Genomic DNA, 23,494 nt, shown 5'->3' on the forward strand with positions numbered 1-23,494 from the left:
TCTTATAGTTGCTTTTTTTTCATTCTTATAGTTTCAACCAATTTGTGTCTTTGAATGTAAAGTGAGCTTCTGTTGAACCGTATATTTTTAAATTCATTCCATCAATGTCTGTGTTTCATTTGGAGATTTTGAAACCCATTTACATTTAATGTTATTACTGCTATGATGGAATTTAATCCTGCCACTCTGCTTTTTGTTGTCTTTATGTCGTATATCTTTTTCTTTCTATGTCCCTCTATTGCCAACTTTTTGTAAGTAGATATTTTCTCTTGTGTCTTTTTAATTCCATTGTCCCTTCCTTTATATAGATTCTTAAGTTTTTGTTTAAATTCCAGTGAGTGAATACAGTGTAATATTAGTTTAACATAGTGTTTCACCATTTCAAGTGTACTCTTTAATCCTCATCACCTGTTTACCCTATCTGCCCGCCCCCCCACCTTCCATTCTGGTAACCATCGGTTTGTTCTCCTTAGTTAAGAGTCTGTTTCTTGGTTTACCTCTCTTTCTCTCGCTCCTCCCCCCCCCGCTTGATCATTTATTTTGTTTCATAAATTCCACACACGAGTGAAATAATCTGGTATTTGTCTTTCTCTGACTTATTTCACTTAGCATAACACTCTCTAGCTCAATCCATTTGAGCGACATGGATGGATTCGTTTTTATGGCTAAGCAGTATTTGATTGCATGAGCATACCATATCTTTATCCACCTATCAGTCAAAGGACACTTGGGCTGTTTCCATAATTTGGCCATTGTAAATAATGCTGCGATAAGCATTGTGGTGTGTGTATCCATTTGAATTAATAGTATTGTATTATTTGAGCACCTAGTAGTGCAATTGCTGGAAGGTAGGGTAGATCTGTTTTTAACTTTTTGAGGAATTCCATACTATTTCCAGAGAAGCTGCACTATGTTGCATTCCCATCAACAGTGCAAGAGGCTAGTCCTTTCTTCACATCCTTGCTACCACCAATTGTTTCTTGTCTTGTCGATTTTAGCCAATCTGACAGTGTGAGATGATATCTCATTGTAATTTTGATTGGCATTTCTGTGATGATCAGTAATGTTGAGCATCTTTTCATGTGTTTGTTGGCTATCTGTATGTCTACCTTGGAAAAGTGTCTATTCATGTCTTCTGCCCATTTTTTATTATTTATTTATTTATTTATTTATTTATTAATAATAAATTTATGTTTTATTGGTGTTCAATTTACCAACATAGAGAATAACACCCAGTGCTCATCCCGTCAAGTGCCCCCCTCAGTGCCCATCACCCATTCACCCCTATCCCCCACCCTCCTCCCCTTCCACCACCCCTAGTTTGTTTCCCAGAGTTAGGAGTCTTTATGTTCTGTCCCCCTTTCTGATATTTCCCACACATTTCTTCTCCCTTCCCTTATATTCTCTTTCACTATTGAATGAGAACATACATGAATGAGAACATACAATGTTTGTCTTTCTGCCCATTTTTGAATCAGATTACTTATTTTTTGGGGACTTGAATTTTATAAGATCTTTATAGATTTTGGATTCTTTATAGATTTTGGATCAGATATGTCATTTCCAAATATCTTCTCCTATCCTGTAAGTTATGTTTTAGTTTCCTTGATTGTTTTCTTTGCTGTGTAGAAGCTTTTTTTCTTTAATGAAAACCCAACAGTTAATCTTTCTTTTTGTTTCCCTAGCCTCAGGAGACATATCTAGAAAGAACTTGCTAAAGCCAATGTTAAAGAAGTTACTACTTATGTTCTCCTCTAGGATTTTTATGATTTCAGGGGTCACATTTGAGTCTTTAATACATTGTGAATTCATTTTTGCATACAATATAAGAAAGTGGTCCAGTTTAATTCTTTTATATGCTGCTGTCCAGGTTTCCCAACACCATTTGTTGAGGAGACTGTCATTTTCCCATTGGATATACTTTCCTGTTTTGTCAAAAGTTGGCCATATAGTGTGGGTTCATTTCTCAGTTTTCTATTTTGTTTTATTATTCTATGCATCAATTTTTATGCCAGTACCACACTGTCTCGATCACTACAACTTTTAGTTTTTTATAGAACTTGAAGTACACAATTGGGACGCCTCTAGCTTTGGTTTTCTTTTTCAAGGTTGCTTTAGCTATTTGGGGTCTTTTGGTGTACTGTACAAATTTTACGGTTCTTTCCTTCCTCTAGCTGTGTGAAAAATGTTTTTATTTTGATGGCAATATAATTAAATTTATAGATTGCTTCGGGTTGTATAGACATTTTTACGATACTTGTTCTTCCAGTGCATGAGCAAGAAATGTCTTCCCAATTCCTCATATCACCTTCAATTTCTTTCATCAGTGTTTTATCGTTTTCAGAGTACAGGTCTTCCATGTCTTTGATTAGGTTTAACCCTAGGTATCTTATGGGTTTTGGTGCAATTATAGATGGGAACAATTCCTTAATTTCTCTTTCTGCTGCTTCGTTATTGGTATATAGAAATACAATAGATTGCTGTACATTGATTTTGTATCCTACAACTTTACTGAATTTGTGAATCAGAGCTAACATTTTTTTTTTTTGGTGGAATCTGTTGAGTTTTCTATGTAGAATATCTTGTCTGCAAAGAGTGAAAGTTTGATTTTGTCCTTGCTGATTTAGATGGCTTTTATTATTTCTGTTGGATGATTGCTGAGGGTTGGACTTCCGGTACTACGTTATAAAACAGTGGTGAGAGTGGACATCCCGTCTTCTTCCTGACCATAGAGGGAAAGTTCTCAGCTTTTCCCCATTGAGAATGATACTAGCTGTGGGATTTTTCACATATGGACTTCATGATTTTGAGGTATTTTCTTTCTATGCCCAGTGTGTTGGTGGTTATTATTATTTTTTTTAATCAAGAATGGATGTTGTACTTTGTCAAGTGCTTTTTCTGCATTCACTGAGAGGATCATATGGTTCTTCTTCCTTTTATTAATATGGTGTATCACATTGATTGGTTTGTGAATGTTTAGCCCACCTGGCAATTCAGGAATAAATCCTAGTTGATCATCATGAATGATTCTTTTAATGAACTGTTGGATTCTATCAGCTGGTATCATGTAGAGAATCTTTGCATTCTTGTTTACCAGGGATATTAGCCTGCATTTCTCTTTTTAACGGGTTCTGTGTCTGTCTTTTGTAACAAGGTAATGCTGGCCTCATAGAATGAGTTTGGAAGTTTTCCCTCCATTTATATTTTTTGAAATAGTTTGAGAAGAATAGGTATTATCTCTTCTGTATGTATGTATGTATGTATGTATGTATGTATGTATTTTGATCATCTGGTTTTTATTTCCAGGCAATCTTGTTACTTCTCATTTATCTCACAATTTGCATGGCTGGGTGCTTATGCACCTCATCAACAGAAGGTCTCCATGGAATTGAGCATGATTGCCTACATGGTCAGAAAACCCATCAATCCCACTCAAGAGGCAGATGATGAAAGTGGCTGCACTCTTCCCTCCCAAGTAACTCAGACTGAATTCAGGCTGGACAGGCCTGCAGAAGGTAGCATGAGAGAAAGTAAAAATTTGACACCTGTCTGTCACGTTGTAGAAGGAGACCTCACCAGAATCATAGTCCAAGAAAATCCCCACCCACTGGAGAGGGGTCCACTGGGGGAGGGAAGTCCCTGGGGAGGTAAGAGCCCAGTATTCTTTCCCATACCACAAAGACACTGTCCAGAATCCATTCTGGGTGGATAAAATTACTCTACCTTTTCTGCACACTGAGTTTTCACATACATCAAGGTCTGCTTGCCTTATCTCTCATCTCTACCTCCCAATGGTGTCTCCCAGCGACAATCTTGGAGCACCAAAGACGCAGGGAAACAGATTTAACAGCTCTGGGTTGTTGGGCAGGTCCTGCTAGAAGTAACTATGCCAAACGTACATGCTGCAGGAAAGGATTCAGGTGGGGTAGGCTGTGTCTGGGTCTAGAGTCATACCTACTGAGTATGATTGAGCCTCTCTCAATTTTTGAATTTTCCCCATATTGGCTGAATTTTTCCTGTGAACTGCTTCAGATTTTCAGGCAAGAAGAGACGGTTTGGGGTGAAAATGTGGCTTTTTTTCCTTCCTGCAGATCTATTAGTGTGATCGAAGGATCAGGGATCCTGATTGTTTCACGTATGTTCAATGTGTCCCTGATGTTCTGCAGGAGCTCCCTGGTAGGCTGCTGCTGCTTCTCTTCCAGCTGGGTGATCAGGCTACTCGGGTGGGAGACATTGCAGGAGATCTGGTGTTGACACCATTGATGCTGTTGTAGGTAGCTAAATCTAGCTCCTCAAGGTGGGCCAGGAGATGATACTCATGATCCTTTAAGGAGTGAGAGAGCTGCTCAAACTTCCAGACGATCTTCTCCCTCTCCATCTGGTTCAGGCTCAAGAGTTCAGCTCGTGTCTGCTCCCCCTGTGCCCAGAACCTCTTCTTTAAGTCTTTCCGTCTTTCCAGGTGGTCCAGCTGGTTCTGGATTTGCTCCTTGAAGTCCTCCACTGCCTTCTTGAGCGGCAGCATGCTATGGCCAATGTGCTTGCAGAAGCAGCCACACACCACACAGATGGGCACATGGTCCGCCTCACAATACACCTTCAGGGACTTGTGGTGCTTCTCCCACACCCCCATCTCGGCCAGGGCCCCCAATGACCACAAGGTGCACATCTGTTTCACTAGCTGTGTTATGTTGGCCGGGTGCCAATTGGGTCTCATGTGACGCTGCAGGAAGATCTCCTGGCGCTGTGGGCATCACCTGTCGGTCTCCATCTCGCCCTAGCAATGGGTGAGGCATGCACAACAGTTGTTGCACCTGCAGTCAAGCCTCATGGGGTTGGCAAAGTACTGCAGACACATTGGACAGGTAGACTTCTGCACACCCTCCTGATTGCCCCTTCCTGGCAGCCTTGCAAGTTGGGCAGGCAGAGGGCTGCACCTCTGCCTGGATCTCAAATGCATGCACTGGCCCCAACTGTTGCTGGTCATCCCTGTGCAAGTGCCCTGCTGAGTGAGCATGAATTCTTGTCTCCCAGCAGAGTCCTGTGACTGTACCAGGGGGCTGCCAAGGTGGGCTTCCTGTGGGACTGGGACAGTCATTGTTCGGATCCCTGTAACTCCCCTTTAAATGTTTGGTAGAGGGACATCTGGGTGGCTCAGTTGTTGGGCATCTGCCTTCGGCTCAGGGTGTGGTCCCAGAATCCCGGGATTGAGCCTCACATTGGGCTCCCCCGCGGGAAGCCTGCTTCTCCCACTGCCTATGTCTCTGCCTCTCTCTCTTTGTCTCTCAGGAATAAATAAATAAAATCTTTAAAACAAAAATAAATGTTTGGTAGAATTCAGCTGTGATCATCTGGCCCTGCACTTTTGTCTCTTGGTTGATGTTTGATTACTGTTTCTATCTATCTATCGTCTATCCATTTATTAATTTTTGCTTGTTCTGGATCTGTTCAAGTTTTCTTCCTGTTTTAGTTCTGCTAGTTTAGAAGATTCTAGGAATGTATCCATTTCTTGAGATTTCCCAATTTGTTGCCATTTAATTTTTCATAATATTCTCTTATAATTGTTTGTATTTCTGTGGTGTTGGTTGTGATTCCTCCTCTCTCACTCATGATTTTATTTATTTGGATTATTTTTTATATATGACTTTTTTGAAAGTTTTATTTATTTATTCATGAGAGATACAGAAAGAGAGGCAGAGACATAGGTAGAGGGAGAAGCAGGCTCCCTGCTAATAGCCTCATGTGGGACTCGATCCCGGAACCCCGGGATCATGCCCTGGGCCGAAGGCAGATGCTCAACCATTGAGCCATCCTGGCTTCCTTATTTAGATTTTCCCTCTTTTGATGAATCTGGCTAGGAGTTTATCAATTTTTTTAGTATTTTTCAAAATCCACCTCCTGGCCTCATGGATCTGCTTTACTGCGTGTGTCTGTGTGTGTGTGTGTTTCTCTATCACGTATTTCTTCTCTAATCTTTATTATTTCCTTTCTTCTGCTGACTTTAGGTTTCATTTGTTGTTCCTTCCCTATCTCCTTTAGGTATCAGTTTATGTTTTTATTTGAGATTTTTCTTGCTTCCTGAGGTAAGCCTTTATTGCTATATAGTTGCCTCTTAGGGCTGCCTTTACTGCGTCACAAAGGTTTCTAAGTATTGTGTTTTCATTTTCACTTGTTTCCATGTATTTTTATTTATTTATTTAATTTCCTTATTGATCCTTTCATGCTTTAGTAGATTGCTTTTTAGTCTCCATGTATCTGTGGTCTTTCCAATAATTTTCTTGTGATGGAATTCAAGTTCATAGTATTGTGATGAGAAAATATGCATGGTATGATCTCAATCTTTTTGTACTTGTTGAGGACTGATATGTAACCTGATACATGATCTATTCTGGAGAATGTCCTATGAGCAATCAAAAAGAATGTGTATTCTGCTGCTATGTGATGGGATGTTCTGACTACATATATTAAGTTCATCTGGTCCAGTGCGTCATTCAAAGCCATTATTTCCTTATTGGTTTTCTGCTTAGATGACCTGCCCATTGTTGTAAGTGGGATGTTAAAGTCCCCTACTTTTATTGTATTATTATCAATGACTTTATGTTTCTTATTACTTGTTTTATTCATTTGAGTATTCCCAAGTTTGCAGCATAAATATTTGCAATTGTTAGATCTTCTTGTTGAATGGACCCCTTTATTATGATGTAGTATCCTTCTGCATCTCTTCTTATGCCTTTGGCTTAAAATCTAGTTTCTCTGATATTCCCCATTGTTACTTGGTCTTTCTTTTGACAACCATTTGCATGGTAAGTATTTCTCCATCTCTAGTTTTCAGTGTACTGGTGATTTTAGGTCTGAAATGATTTTCTTGTAGGCAGCATATAAATGGGTCTTGTGTTTCTTTCTTTTTTTTTTTTTCATCCATTCTGACACACTATGTCTTTTGATTGAATTATTTTGTCCATTTTCATTCAGCATAATTATGGCTCGATATGAATGTACTGCCATTTAATACTTTTTTGGTCATCGTTTCCGGAGATATTCTATGTTCCTTTCTAGTCTTTGTCAGTTTTGGTCTTTCCTTCCCACTCGAAGAGTCCTCTTTAATATTTCTTGCAGGGTTGGTTTAGTGGTCACAAATGCCTTTAGTTTTTGTTTGCCTGGGAAACTCTTTATCTCTCCTTCAATTCTGAATGATAATCCTACTGGATATTCTTGGGTGCATAGTTTTTTTTCTATTCAGCCTGTTGATCATATCATGCCACTTCTTTCTGCCCTGCCATGTTTCCGTGGAAAGATCTGCTGTTAGATTATTTGTCTTCCCTTGTAAGTTAAGGACTTGTTTTTTTGTCTTGCTGTGTTTAAGATTTTTGCATTATCTCTATAGTTTACAAAATTTAACTGTGTTATGTCTTGATGTTGATCTGCTTTTGTTGATTTTGATGTGAGTTTTCTGTGGCTCCTGTATTTGGAAGTCTGTTTCCTTCCTCAGGTTACGGAAGTTTTCACCTCTAATTTCCTCAAATAAATCTCCTGCCCTCTCTTCTTCTGGGACTCTAATGAATATTATTATGCTGTATGGAATCACTGAGTTCCCTATGTCTACATTTGTGTGCCAATGTTTTTCTTTCTGTTTCTTTTTCAGCTTCATTATTATTTTCCATTATTGTATCTTCTATATCACTTATTCGTTCCTCTGCTTCTTCCTTCCTACGTTCATTACATCCAGTCACTTTGAATCTTGGTTTTTGCATTTTCATTTTGGCCTGGGTAGTTTTGTTCTTTTATCTCTGCAGTAAGGGAGTCCCTGTAGTCTTCTATGCTTTTCTCAGGCTCAGCTAGTATCTTTATGATTGTTGCTTTAAATTCTAGATGAAACATACTACTTATAACTGTTTCTATTAGATCTGTGGATGTGACCTTTCCTTGCTCTTTCTTTTGGTATGAATTCCTTTGTCTTGACATTTTGTCTAGGTCTTCATTTTCTTCTTTGTGTTAGAAAAGTCTATTAGGTCTTCTGCCCTTGAAAGTACTAGTCTTATGAAGAAGGTGTTACATAGTGACCAGGGCTTAGAGCTTTAGAGATTATCTCTGGGTGTGCTGTGTGTGTTCTGCGTTTTTTTTTTTTTCCCCTACTCTATCTTTTAGGCCATTTGTCTGCAGAGACTCTCCTTTCCTTCTCTGGACATTGTTTGGTCCCTATTCTGAATGTGATGAGCTTTAAGTAAGTGTATTCTGGTATGCTTGTGGAATGAGACCTGACAGCACCTCCAGCAGAACTGAGACCCTGCATGTCTCTATTTGGTCAACATGTATTGGGCAGGTGTCTCTGCTGGAGGAAGGATCTGCTGCACTGGGACTGGTGCAAGGTTGACTGAGAGGGGCAGTCCCACAAGAGTGTTTAGGAGGTGATGCCTGATGCATGCACATTAGGCATTAGGCAATCGGTGTCCGTGCTTTGCTGCTTCCTGCAGGTGACTCCACGTTTATGCTGATCAGTGGGCAGTAGAAATGATTCTAGCCACCTTCTTTGTTTCCATAGATGTGTTTCTGTGAATGCTGCCTTTCAAGGATGCATTCTAAGTAGCGCAAATTACGTCCTTCTGTGTGATCCAAGTATTCTTCATATCACTGTTCCCATGCTCTCTGCCCCAAGGTTGTGTGACTGCCTTCTCTCCAGGTGCAGTGCAGTGCTCACAGGCCCTATCTCAGCCAAGCCACTGACCTTTAAATCTCCAGGCTTTAAGTCCTGCTGGTTGTATGAACTCATGAAATTCAGCCTCTCTCTCAATTTGCAAGCCAATGGCTTTGGGGAAACCTTCTCCTTGTGTATTCCCCTGTGTTTTCCTTTCTCTCTTGCCATGGCTCCCTCCATTTCATAGTACCTGAAATCTGTTTCTCTACTAATCCATGTGTCCACATTTCCTACCTTAGTCAGTATGGCCTCTAGCCTCCCTTTACTTGTGGAGTTCTTTCAGTGTTCATGTTGATTTCTGGGTGATTTAGGGTTTTATAGTTTTCTATTTGTGTTCTTGGGTCCAGGTGAGCATAAGGCCCTTCTATTCCACCACCATCTTCTTCTTTTACTTTTACTCTACATTTTTGAGTTGTTTTGTTGTTCTCCTGGGTAAATACAACTAATATCTTAATTTATAAGACTATAGGTTAATGCCAACTTAATTTCAGTAGATATGAAAGCTTTCCTCCTATATTGCTTCATCACCTTATGTTGTTATTGTCACAAATATCATCTTTATACAATCTGTACCCACTAATGTAGATTTTAAATTATTGTTTTATTCGTTTGTGTTTCTAATCTGATTGGAATAAAGTGGAGCTATGAATGGTAATGATATTAATACCAATCGTCATATACCAACTTTTATATTTACCTATGTAGGCGTCTTTTCTGGTGTTCTTTATTTCCTTATGCAGATTTGGGTCACTCTTTAGTGACCTTTCAATTCATCCTGAAGGACTGCTTTTATCACATCTTATGAGGAAGTTTTACTAGTGACAAACATATTTTGTTTAGTTTAGATTATCTTAATTCTTTATAACAAAAGTAATTATACTTAGTGGGAAGAATAGAAAAAAATGTTATACCCACTCTTCCTGGATGTGGAAGTACATATGGCATTTTGTATATACTTGCTCTGCCTAGATTTACATCATTACAAGTCTAAATAGAGAATTTGTGGGCCTCATGATGTAACTAAAATAATGAAAAGATCAGTAGGTAACAAGTGTTCATGCAAAAGACACCATTGAGAAAATCCCAGAACATGAAGGTGAGGCTAAAGCAACCCCCTATACCACAAAGATGGAGATGGATCACATTAGAAGGGTAATAGTAACAGCTATACATGACCACTTGGCCTCTCCTCCAGTTTAGTATAGCATCACACTGAAAGGTCCCTCTGAGCCTAAAATTCCTCTAGTGGGAAACGATATCCCAGGACAAATTTCTGTCTCTCCCAGCATTGTGAGTTACCTCCTAGGAGTCCTACTCTGGTTTTGCCTACTGGAGATTATGGGGGAAATCTGCAGAGCTTGACCAGTGGGAATCAGATTATGATGGAGATGTGGGGAAGGACTTCCAACATCAGCAGTTGAATCTTGGCAGACCAAGGTCATACCTGCAGGACCCAAGTACTAGTCTCAGTCAATAGCTCTTCTTTATCTGCAGACCCAAGACAGTGGTGCAGTCTGATTAGAGAACTTGTCAGAATACAGGTCTGCCTCATTTGGTACCTCAAACAAAGAGCCTTGTAGGCCCTAGACTCTGATTGGCCCCCCTCCTCAGGCAGGGGTGATAATTCATAGCCCTATCCATGGATGAGTGTTGTTCCTGTTCCCACATGACCCGAAAGCCTGACCAAAACACCTAGGAGGCTGTTTGGATCTGGATCTCCTGCTCTGCCTGGGCAGAGGAGATCATATAATCCTACCCATTCCTGAGTGTAGCTCCTGGCTTCTCACAACCAGAAAGCCTTTTCTACACCTAGGGAAGGTACAGAGTCCAGCAATGCTTGAGTAGAGAATCCAGCAGGCAGAGCTGATTGTTTGCATAGCAAATCCAGTGGGCCCATTTGGCCAGAAGATTTAGGGATCAGATTATTGTGGATCAAGACCAGAAACAAAGCGCTTTGTCATCTTTAGAGCTGGCTGTCCTGCTCTACCTGGGCAGGGGAGCTAATTCATAGCTCCACCCTCTGCTAAGTATAGCTCCTCAAAAAAAGGGGCCTGATCTGAGCACCTGGAAAGCTGTATGGCTTTCAGTAATCCAGAATCTCCCAACAAAGAAAAACCCAGGACCAGATGGCTTTACTGGTGACTTTAAGGATGAAAGACATTACTCTTTCTACATGACCTCATATATATGGTATATGTTTTAGACTTTGTTTTTATTAATTTCCCTTTGATGATAGTAAGGAGTTGCAGTGCAAATTTGGAAAGTAACTTATTCTTGAGATTCAAACATACCTTGTTTAATTATACTTTATTACGTTTTGCAGATATTTTCTTTTTTACAGATTGAAGGTTTGTAGCAACTCTGCATTAGCAAATATATTGCCACCATTTTTCCAAGAACATTTTCTTACTCTGTGTCCCTGTGTCACATTTTGATAATTATCACAATATTTCAAAATTTATAACTATTATTATATGATAACGACATATAAGTATTACTATATTTGTTATGATGATCACTGTTCCTTGATGTTAGTGTTATAATTGTTTTTGAGGCATGATGGGCCACATATGAGGTGGTAAATTTAATCAGGAAATATGTGTGTTCTAACTGCTCCACTGACCACCTGTTCCCAAATTTTTCTTCCTACCACTGGGGCTCCCTATTCCATAAGACACAATATTGAAATTAGGCCAATCAATAACCCTATAATGGCCTCTACATTTTCAGGTTAATGAATGAGCCACACATCTCTTACTTTAAATTAAAACTTAGAAATGATTAAACTTAGTAAGGAAGGCACGTTAAAAGTGAAGATATACCAAAGCATTTGGCCTCTTGTGCCAAATGGTGATCCAAATTGTGAATGCAAATAAAAGCTTTTGAAAGAAATTAAAAGTGTGAGCCAAGTGAACACATGACTGATAAGTAAACAAAACAGATTTGCTGGTGACATAAAAAAACATTTCAGTGGTCAGGATAGGAATCCAAACCACCTACAATATTCTCGTAAGCCAAAGGCTAATCTAGAACAAGGCCCTAACTCTCTTCAATTCTTTGAAGACTGAGAGAAGTAAGGAAGCTGCAGAAGAAAAGTTTGAAGCTAGCAGAAGTCGATTCATAAGGTTTAAGGAAAGAACACATCTCCAAAACAAAAACATACAAGTTGAAGCATTAAGTGGTGATATAGAAACTGCAGAAAGTTATCCAGAAGATCTAGCTAAGATAATTAACCAAAGTGGCTACACTAAACAAGAGATTTTCAGTGTAGATGAAATAACCTTTTATTGGAATAGGATGGCATCTAGGACTGTCAGAGAGGAAAAGTGAATGGTTCACTTCAATACTTCAAAGGACAGGATAACTCTCTCGCTGGAGTCTAAGAAAGCTGGTAACTTTCATTTGAAGCCAATGCTTATTTGCCATCCTGAAAATCCTTAAGAATTATGCTAAATCTTTTACACAGCAAAGGAAACAGTTAACAAAACTAAAAAACGACCTCCAGAATGGGTGAAGATATTGGCAAATGTCTTCTTAGATAAAGGACTAGTATCCAAACTCTATAAAGAACTTATCAAACTCAAGACCCATAAAACACACACACACACACACACACACACACACACACACACATCAGGTCAAGAAATGGGCAGAAGACATAAATAGCCATTTCTCTAAAGACATACAAATGGACAACAGATAAAATGATCAACATCTCTCGGCATCAGGGAAATCCAAATCAAAACCACAATGAGATACCAACTCACACCGGTCAGAATGGCTAAATTTAGCAATGGAGGAAACAACAGATGCAGAGAAAGGGGAATCCTCTTACATTCTTGGTCAGAATGCAAACTGGGGCAGCCAGTTTGGAAAACTATGGAGATTTCTCAAAAAGTTAAAAATAGAACTACCCTATACCCCAGCAATTGCACTACTAAGTATTTACCCCAAAGGATACAAATACAGTGATTCAAAGGGGGCACATACACCCCAATGTTTACAGCAGCAATGTCCATAACAGCCAAAATATGGAAAGAGTCCAGATGTCCATCAACAAATGAATGGACAAAGAAGAGGTGAGATATGTATATAATGGAATATTACTCAGTCATCAAAAAGAATGAAATCTTACCATTTGCAATGATTGAATAAGACTGGAGGGTATTATGCTGAGCAAGATAACTGAGTTGTTATATATATATATTTTATATACACACACACACACACACATTTATTTATTTATTTATTTATTTGTCCATTAGCATGATGCATGTGTCCTTACCCCCCTCAGGTACAATCTTTATTTTGGTCTAAATTGAATGGTCTTGTCAGCAGCATATTGATCGTTCTTTGCTTTTTCCATTTTGATATTCTATACTTTTTTGGAGTGTTTAGTCCATTTATATTCAGAGTAATTATTGAAAGATATTAACTTAATGCCACTCTATTACCTGTAAAGTGCTCTTCCTTTAGATTGTTTCTGTTTCTTTGTGGTCTTTGTTATTATTTGCTCTCTCTGCTAAAAAATCCTTTTCAAACTTTTTTGCATGGCTAGTTTAGTGTTCACAAATTCTTTTGGTTTTTGTTTGTCTTGTACTGTTTATATTTCCTTATGTTCTTAATGATAGCCTTGCTGTATAAGCTTTTCTTGGCCGCATATGTTTTCCAGTTAACATGTTGAGCAGTATATCGTGCTAGTCCTTTCTGGCTTGCCAGTTCTTCATGACCGGTCTGCTGCCAGGCTTATGTGTCTACACTTGAAGGTTAAGGAATCTTGTCCCAAGCTGCTTTCAGTATTTTTTCTTTATCTTTGAAATTTTCAAGCTTCACTCTAATATGTGGAGGGGTTAGACTATTTTTATTGATTTTGATGGGGTTTTCTGTGCCTTCTTGTATTGAGTGCCTTTTTCTTTCCCCAGATTAGAGAAGTTGTCAGATATAAATTGTTCAAATCAACTGTCTGCCCCTTTCTCCCTCTCCTCATCTTCTGGGATCCCTATAAGATTGACGTTATTTCACTTTATGGAATTGCTAAGTTCCCTATATCTCTCTTCATTATTTAATATTTTTATTTTTCTCTTCTTTTAATTCTTTTCCCCCTCATCATTTTATCCTCTATATCACTAATTTTCTCTTTTAGTTTGTTTATTCTCCTTTTTATGGCCTCCACTTGAGACTGAATCTTAATAATAGCATTTTTAATTTTAGCATGAGGAAATTTCAGTTTTTCTCTATAGGTAGGGATCCTCTAGTGTTTTTAATGCTTTCTTCAACAAGCCTATCTTGTGTCTTTATAATTCTTGTTTCAAATTCCAGTTCAAACATCTTACTTATATGTGTATTGATTAAATTCCTGGCAGAGAGTGCTACCTCATGTTCTTTCTTTTGGTGTGAGTTACTCTCTCTTGTCATTTTGTTCAGAAATGAAACAATGCAAGAAGCAGAAAAAGAACAAAACAACACTAGCAACAACAACTTCAAGAAATGTTTTTGGTGTATGCCATGTGCAGTCAGTCTGCTGTTGCAATTAGGCTGCACTTCCCCTCTGGTTTGTCCTTGCAGTGGGGGTTGTTTGGACCTTTAACAAGGTGTACTTTGATTTATTTGCGTATGTAAACCTGGAAATTGTTTAAAAAAAGCCTAATCCTAGATAAGAGAACACTAAAAATAACAAAAATACAAACAAGGAGACAAACAAATGACTACGAACCTAATTCAAAGAATAAAAAGAAAATAAGGAAAAAAACAATAAGAGGAGAGAGAGAGAGAGCCTGATTGAAAAAATAAGAGAACTAAACAAGCAAACCAACAAATGAACAAAAGGTTATAAGCTTGATATCCAAAAAAAAAAAAAAAAAGATAATGGAGAAACATATGGGTGGTGTGTGTGTGTGTGTGTGTGTGTGTATAGATAGAAGATTTAAAAAATAAATAGAAAAATTAAAAAATTTAAATTAAGAAGAAAGAAAAAAACAGAAGCAAATCTGGTTCTCTTTCCTTTTTTTTTTTAAAGATATTATTTATTTATTCATGAGAGACACCGAGAGAGAGAGAGAGAGAAAGAGAGAGAGAGGCAGAGACACAGGCAGAGAAAGAAGCAGGCTCCAAGCAGGGAGCCCGATGTGGGACCTGATCCTGGGACTCCAGGATCACGCCCTGGGCCAAATGCAGGCACCAAATCACTGAGCCACCCAGGGATCCCTGGTTCTCTTTCCAACAGAATCTGATGTTTTGGCATACTCTCTAATCAATAGACTTGGTATATGCAGGGGGTCTGTATTGGTCTTCTGAGGGAGAGGCTTGCTGGACTGGGTCACAAGCTGGCTTGCCCTTTTATAGATTCCCATGCCAGGTGCAGGGGGTTTGGGTTCAGTGAACTCCATCCTCCACAGAAGGCAATATATTTCTCTCTGAAATCTGACTGTGCTAATGGATGGAGTGAGGGATGGGTAGTGGAGAAGGAAGAATATGGCATCATCCCACCCTCTTATCCCTGGAGAAGGGAACTCTTGGCTATTACTGTTCAGAAGGTCCTGTGAAAATAAAACAATCTCCTATTAATCTTTCTGTTTTCAGTCTGTCACTGTGCCTGCACCACAGAAATCTCTTGTATTTTTATCTCTGGCCAGTGGCCAGGATTCAAAACTCCCACGGTTTTATGGGCCTTGCAAGGTGTAGACCCACTCTCCTCCCCTGGAGGAGAGCCTTGCAAATGCACCCAGCACTGTCCTGTCCCAAATCAGTAGTCATACAGTGTGCTCATGGACGCTAGTTTGTGAGGCACAGCAAAAAGCTGGATCCAAGTTACTGGCCCTCTGTGTCTGACTCAGTCCCCTACTCTGTTCTGTCCCAAAAAAGCACTTTCTCAGAGGCTTGTATCCATTGTGGCAGACAGTGAAAAGTGGTGATCAGGTTATGTGCAGTATACCAGTGAGTGTCTCTGCTCTTTTCTCAGTTATGTCACAGGGGCCCTGTGACTTTTTTGTCCCCCAATTCACAGTTGTGAAACTTGCTTCCGTTTTCTTAATCCTCATTGTATTTTGAGTTATTCAAAATAGTTGGATGTTAATCTCACTGTGTTTGAAGGATGAGGCAAGCTCAAAAGCCTCCTACTACTCTACTACATTAACTCTGCCTATGTATTTTAGAGAGAGAAAGCACGAGCAGGGGGAGGGACAGAGGGAGAGAGAGAGGCAGAAAATCTCAAGCAGGCTCCATGCTGATCATGGAGCCTGAGGGGAGGATCAGTCTCACGACACTGAAATCATGACCTGAGTGAAAACCTAGAATCAGATGCTTAACTGACTGAGCCATTCAGGCATCCCTCTAATGAATACTTTTTATAGGCATAAGCTTATAAAACACTGTAAAGCCTGAGAAACTGTCACTAGAGGCTAAGGAATATGAACTGGGTCCTGAAACAAATATAAACTGAAAAAGAACATTAGTTTTTAAAAAAAATATGGAAAAAATAATAAGAAGAACAAAGTTGGAGTACTTACATTATCGGATTTTAAATCTTGTATGAAGGTACATTAATCAAGGTAGTATTCTAATGTCAGAAGAATAGACAAATACATCTATAAAACACAATAGAATACAGGATAAGACTATATTATAAGGTAAAATAGTTTCATAAAATACACTAATATATGAAGGTACATTAATCAAGGTAGTATTCTAATGTCAGAAGAATAGACAAATACAGCTATAAACACAATAGAATACAGAATAAGACTACATTATAAGGTAAAATAGTTTCATAAAATACACTAAGAAACTCAGTGATGAAATGAATATTTTTCGATAAATTTTGCTGGAATAATTGGAAATAAAACAATTTAAAAACCTATCGGTCTATCTAACTACCTATCTATGTATCTGGACTCATACATCACACCCTAGACAAAAATGGACTCAAAGTGGATTAAGGCATAAGCATGAATGTTAGAACAATAAAGTTCCTAGAAAACACCTAGGAGAAAATCATTGGTACTTTGGAGAATGAAAGTATATCTGAACAAGCACAAAAAAAAATTAATAAAGTGAGTTTTATCAAATTTAAACATCTTGCTCATTGAAATGAATTATAAAAATAAATAGCGTACAGAAAATGAGAAAGCATTTGTTACATATATATGTATGTATTTTATAAAGAACATATTTGTATGTATATGATAAAAATTTGTATTTAGAATATATGAAGATTTCTTACAACAAAATTCTAGTAAGACAAAGAACTCAATAAAAACAGGAGAAAAGACTTGAAAGAGACATTTCTCCAGAAATAGAGCCAATAATCATATGAAAAGATGCTGAACATGATTAGTTGTCAGAGAAATGCAAGTTAAAACCAAGGAAGAACGTGACAATAGGAAAATGACAGAGTAGGCAGATCAGTGCTCTAGTACTTTCATAGAAACATAGAGCAACAAGCAGATATTGTGTGAAGGAATTTTATCAGAACTCTGGGAAACAATAGAAAAATACTATAACAAAGTAAAAGGTGAAACAAACAGACTCCTCAAAACTTTAGGAATTTTTGCTTACTTTACTTTCTGTTGCTACACCCTCTCTCTGGCACAATAGTGGTGTTGATTTGGAAGCCACAATAGCCTGTATTGCCAGTTTGGGGACCTTTCTTTTCCTAGTTTATTAGAGTTAAAAGCAAACCTTAATTTAAAAAAATATTGTATATGTATGTTCTATACTTTCTTGGCACTGTCTGAAGGACTGACACAAGGCTCTGACCTATGTTTTACTTAATGTGTAACTCAGGCCAAAAAAGCTACAAGAATTGACAGAACAATGGTGTCAGGGAAATGGTGGAGCAGGCAGCATCCGGAATCTATCTCCACCTATACAACAATTGTACTGACCGATTCTTTCTGATGTAATGCCTTTGGAACTTTAGAAAACATTGAGGACTTGTAATTTCCAGAAGAAATCTTAGATAGTAAATTGGGTTTATTTGTTTTAGTATCAGCTCTTAGCATAGCACCAGGTACGAATCCCCCACCCCTGGCCCATAAAAGACAGATGTGAATAATTTTCCATATCAGCTTGCATGCAGCTTGGACAAAATAGACCTTGTCCTTCAAACACTGGGGAACTATACTATGCTGATTGCTGCTTCTGAGCACAGAGATGCAAAGAAGATGGTGGCCATTGTTGTTGCACCTTCACCTACTGTTGCAAATCTCTCTCTCTCTCTCTCTCTCTCTCTCTCTCTCGGCTGAGTGACTTCTGTGGTATTTAAAGGGTTACCTCCTTTCCCCTTTCATTTTTCTCCTTTAGGAATTCAGACATTAAAGACTTAGACATTACAAAACCACATCTTATATGGGGAAAATTAGAACAAGATCATCAGTGAAAAGTTCAGAAAAAAAATCTGAGATCTTAAATTTATACCTCAGGCTGATGGTTGGAACACAGTTTATAAAAATTAAAAAATATATTAGAAACCACAAAAATTACAAACACTCGGGAAGGAGGATAAACTGATTGCCAGTTACCATGTTATTTAATTCCAATATCCAGCTTTTAACAAAAAATGCAAAACATACAAAGAAACAAATATTGCCCTTTTTTGAAATATTACACTTTTAAGGGGAAAAATAACTGAAACTGTCCTTGTAAAAGTCTTGATGCTAGATATATAATGGTGTATATACTCAACAATGATTTGAGAATGACTGTCTTAAAGATTCTCAACTAAAAGATGGTGTAGACAAAGTCAAGAAAACAATATATAAATAAAATGGAAATAACAGTAAAGAGATACAAAAACTAAAAAAAAAAGGAACTCTGAAGTAACATATAATATCTGAAATGAAAAATTCACTAGAGAGATTCTAAAGCAGATTTGAGCAAGAAGAAGAAATAATTTGTAAACTGGAAGAGTGGAAATTATTGAGTCTGAAGAACAGAAAGAAAAAAAATGAATAAAAGTAAACAGAGTGTTGAGAATGTGTGGAAGACCATCAAGTGTATTAATGCACATATTGTGGCAGTACCAGAAGGGGAAGTGAGAAAGAAAAGAACAGAGAGATATTTAGAGAAATAATTGTTGTTAGTATAAATTTAAATAAGAATGTTAAAGGTTTAGGTTGCTAAATGAAATCATCATGGTAACCAGAAGGAAAATATCTATACAATACAGACAAAATGAAATGGAAAAGGAATTCAAACATTTTACTACAAAAAAATCAGTGACACCCAAACGTTTCACTACAAAAAAATCAGTGACAATGATTCAAGAAATGAGGGAGAAAAAATCTATAAGAAATATAGCAAATAAATAGAACAATCTTTGAAATAAGTACATTTCTCTATATAAGTAATTACCTAAAACATAAAATAATTACACTTTTCAAACAAAAGACAAAGCTAGATAGAACGGATTAAACCACATGATCTAACTATATGCTATGTGCAAATGACTCACCTGAGATCAAAAGACATAAATAGGTTAAAAGTGAAAAAATGAAAAAAAAAGTGGGAGAGGAGTTAAGATGTCTGAGCATTGGGAGGACGTTATGCTTGCTTCAGTACTCCAACACAGCTAGACAATTGTCAAATCATTCCAAATACCAGAATTATCAGTCGGAGGACCCAGAGAACCTACTACACAATGAGAGGGAGAAAAGAGGCTACATCGTAGAAGATAGATGAGGTGATATGATTTGGGAGAAAAAAAATCATGAGTTCTGTGGAGGGGAGAAAACCTTGGTCACGGAGAGAGGAGAGAGAGAGAGAGAGAGAGAGAGAGAGAGAGAGAAGCACACATTGTACAAGAAAAACATTTCCCCCAAACAATTGACTGATTATTACCAAGGTTTAAAAGTAGCACAACCGAAAAGTCTGAAGTTGTAGAAATCTGCAACAATGTCAGAGTGGAACCTGGTGGGTGTGGCAGTATTCCTGTGGAGAAGGAGGGCAGAAGCCCAGAAGCAGACAGACAGTATGCTCTGAACATCCCGTGGATCTCCCTGAGAGAGAGAAAGTTCCCCTCCTTGGAGTGCTTTTGGAAGAGGTGGCATTGTTTCTCAGAGGAAAAAAGTGCCAACAAGCATCTTTTAGGTGTCCTGTTTAATAGCATACATGGAGAGACACCTGCTGAAGGCGGTGTCTAACCTGGATGCTGGCTTTTTACTACACATTACTATAAAATTCAAATACTTGTGAGTTCATGCAACTGCTTTTCTGGGAAAAAGTGAGACCAGCCACAGTACATAGAGACCCTCCCTAAGGGATCAGTGCAGATCCATTGCAAGCCAAGTACCTAAAGTTTGCAGTTAGAAATGCAGAGCTGCACCTCAGATAAAACCAAGGAGCACAGCACTGCCAGGTGGGCAGTCAGCTCAGACAAAGACAGGGTGAAGGCATTGATCAAACTGAAGCCTGGGATACTCCCTTCTTAAGGAGGAGAAGGGGCTAACCCCATTTTTCATCACTCCCATCAGCACAGACAAACATCACAAGTGGCATAGCACAAACAATGGTGGATGCTTGCACTAAGCCCTATCCCCTTACGCTTTGCAGGAACATTTTTTCTTAGGGCAAGTGTGATCAAGAGCCAGAGCAGCAGTAGGTGTCTCCATAAGAAGATAAGGATAAACCTGCTTCCCCACCACCCCCCCCCACACACAACAGGTCTATTGATCATAGAGGGCTACAAAGTTTCAGCTCTGGCAAAAATAGGACAAACAACAAGCTTTCCCAACACACAAAGAACAGAGACCTAGAAAAAAAATCACAAGACAGAACAAGAAGAGGTCACAGCCAGAAGGCTAATCAAAATAGATATTGAAAACAACAATCAGAAGGATACTAGCTGGGCTTGATAAAAGCATAGAACAGAGGGAGGGGCAAGATGGCTGAAGAGTAGGGATCCTCAACTCACCTAGCCCTACACACTTACCTAGATAACTTTCGTTTTTTATTTTAAGATTTTATTTATTTTTTCATGAAAGACAGAGAGAGAGAAAGAGAGAGAGAGAGAGAGGCAGAGACACAGGCAGAGGGAGAAGTAGGCTCCACGCAGGGAGCCTGATGTGGGACTCGATCCCAGGACTCCTGGATCACACCCTGGGCCGAAGGCAGGTGCTAAACCACTGAGCCACCCAGGGATTACCCCCTAGATAACTTCAAAATATCCTGAACACCTATGAATTTGACCTGAGATTTAAAGAGAGAGCATCTGGAAAGTTAGAGAAAAGCTTTCACTTCTAACAAGGGAGGAAGGAGGAAAAATAAATAAATAAATAAGTAAGTAAGTAAGTAACTAAATAAATAAAGTGGGGGAGGGGAACCGTAAGTAGCCAGGCTAAAGCAGAGTGGCAAAAGTCTCCAGGGCTGGAGCCCAGCTCTGGACAAGTGGGAACTTTAAAAATCCACGCTGGAGTTTTCCCTGACAGAAAAGTGATTAGCAGGGAAATTGGGCAGAATCACAGGAAGGGCAGTGAAGCCTCAAGATTCCCCGAGTCACTATAAGAAGAGGGGCGTGTGGGGGAAAGCTCACTGCAAACCTCAATCTGATATCGGTAAAGGGCTGGAGAACCACAGCCCTCTGGGGCATTTGGAAGAAGCCAGTTGGTTAGGCAGGCCAGCTCTGGGCGGAGGTGGCTGTGCCCCATTCCCTTTGGGAGAGGCAGTCCCCAAGAGCTCGGGTCCAGCAGCACAGGGCCCGGGATCCCAGGGCCTCCAAGCTGACAAAGCCAGTGATTCTACATTCCCCCTGGGACAGGCGGAATCGGGGAGGGCACAGGAGAGCAAGAACTCTCCTGCTACTGGGGGCCCCACAGGCTGTGCAGATCAGTGCACTTGCACCTGCCCCCAGGAGCATCTAGGCCAGTGAGGACTGGTAGCTGCAGGTAGTTACTTGCAGGGAGATCAACTCCAGAGCTGGAAATCTGGCCACCTTCATTGTTTTTCCTCTTTGTTTCATCTTGTGTCTGGGAGAGGTTGAGGCTCTAGGGAACAGAGGCATCACAGGATAAACAGCTCACATGGAGACTGGCACCTGACAAGGGGTGGGGCATCTCCGCCCAGGCACAGACCCCTGAGAAACAGCACAGCAGATCCCTCCCACAGAAGACCAGCTGGAAGAACAAGGAAAGATCAAGTTTACTCACCAAGAAGCACTGGAAAGCTCAAAGATTGAGAGAAAATAGTATATAGGACAAGGAGATCCTTTATTATTTCTTTTTTTTTCCATTTCTTTTTTTATTACGACTCATTTTTTTCTTTCTTTTATTTTTGTATACTTTTTTATTGGAGCTCGATGTGCCAAAATATAGAATAACACTCAGTACGCATCCAGTCAACTGCACCCTCAGTGCCCGTCACCGAGGCACCCCAACCACCTGCCCACATCCCTTCAACCACCCCTTGTTAGTATCCCAGAGTTAGGTGTCTCTCATGTTCTGTCACTGATATTTCCCACTCATTTTCTCTGCTTTCCCCTTTATTGACTTTCATTATTTTTTATATTCCCCAAATGAATGAGACCATATAATGTTTGTCCTTCTCCGATTGACTCACTTCATTCAGCATAATACCCTCCAATTCCATCCATGTTGAAGCAAATGGTGGGTATTTGTCGTTTCTAATGGCTGAGTAATATTCCATTGTATACATAAACCACATCTTCTTTATCCATTCATCTTTCGATGGATACCGGGGCTCCTTCCACAGTTTGGCTATTGTGGACATTGCTGCCAACAATGGGGTGCAGGTGTCCTGCCATTTCACTGCATCTGTATCTTTGAGGTAAATCCCCAGCAGTGCAACTGCTGGGTGGTAGGGCACATCTATTTTTAACTCTTTGAGGAATCTGTACACAGTTTTCCAGAGTGGCTGTACCAGTACATATTCCCACCAACAGTGCAAGAGGGTTCCCCTTTCTCCACATCCTCTCCAACATTTGTTGTTTCCTGTCTTGTTAATTTTCCCCATTTTCACTGGTGTGAGGTGGTATCTCATTGTCGATTTGATTTGCTTTCCCTAAGGGCAAGTGATTTGGAGCATTTTCTCATGTGCTTATTGACCATGTCTATGTCTTCTTAGGTGAAACTTCTATTCATATCTTTTGCTCATTTCATAATTGGATTGATTTTTTTCTTTGCTGTTGAGTTTAATAAGTTCTTTATAGATCTTGGATACTAGCCCTTTATCTGATAGGTCATTTGCAATTATCTTCTCCGATTCTGTAGGTTGTCTTTTAGTTTTGTTGACTGTTTCTTTTGCTGTGCAGAAGGTTTTTATCCTGATTAAGTCCCAATAGATCATTTTTGCTGTTGTATTCCTTGCCTTCATAGATGTATCTTGCAAAAAGTTGCTGTGGCAAAGTTCAAAAATGGTATTGCCTGTGCTCTCCTCTAGGATTTTGATGCATTCCTGTCTCACATTTAGATCTTTCATCCATTTTGAGTTTCTCTTTGTGTATGGTGTATGAGAATGGTCCAGTCTCATTCTTCTGTACTTGGCTGTCTAATTTTCGCAGCACCATTTATTGAACAGAGTGTCCTTTTCCCAATGGATAGTCTTTCCTGCTTTGTTGAATATTAGTTGACCATAGAGTTGAGGGCCCATTTCTGGGTTCTCTATTCTGTTCCATTGTCTGGTTTTGTGCCAGTACCACACTGTATTGATGATCACAGCTTTGCAGTACAACTTGAACACGCGCATTGTGATGCCCCCGGCTCTGGTTTTCTTTCTCAAAATTCCCCTGGCTATTCGGGGTCTTTTCTGATTCCATACAAATCTTAAGATGATTTATTCCAACTCTCTGAAGAAATT

At 39.2% G+C, this 23,494-nt stretch overlaps 1 long non-coding RNA gene and 1 pseudogene across 1 annotated transcript in view; both read right to left on the minus strand.

Annotated features, from left to right (window-relative positions):
- Positions 1-19,496, minus strand: part of LOC144307947 (uncharacterized) — a 47,521-nt gene extending 28,025 nt beyond the window's left edge. Inside the window, exons 1-2 of the long non-coding RNA XR_013374599.1 lie at positions 19,140-19,496; positions 16,195-16,272 (exon numbers count right to left, since the gene is read on the minus strand). This is a non-coding gene — a long non-coding RNA (uncharacterized LOC144307947). The remainder of the gene's footprint in view (positions 1-16,194; positions 16,273-19,139) is intronic.
- On the minus strand, positions 3,332-5,095 carry LOC144308255 (zinc finger protein RFP pseudogene; annotated as a pseudogene).
- Positions 19,497-23,494: the final 3,998 nt, after the last annotated feature.

The sequence above is a fragment of the Canis aureus genome, chromosome X (genome assembly GCF_053574225.1).
Source record: "Canis aureus isolate CA01 chromosome X, VMU_Caureus_v.1.0, whole genome shotgun sequence".
NCBI lineage: Eukaryota > Metazoa > Chordata > Mammalia > Carnivora > Canidae > Canis > Canis aureus.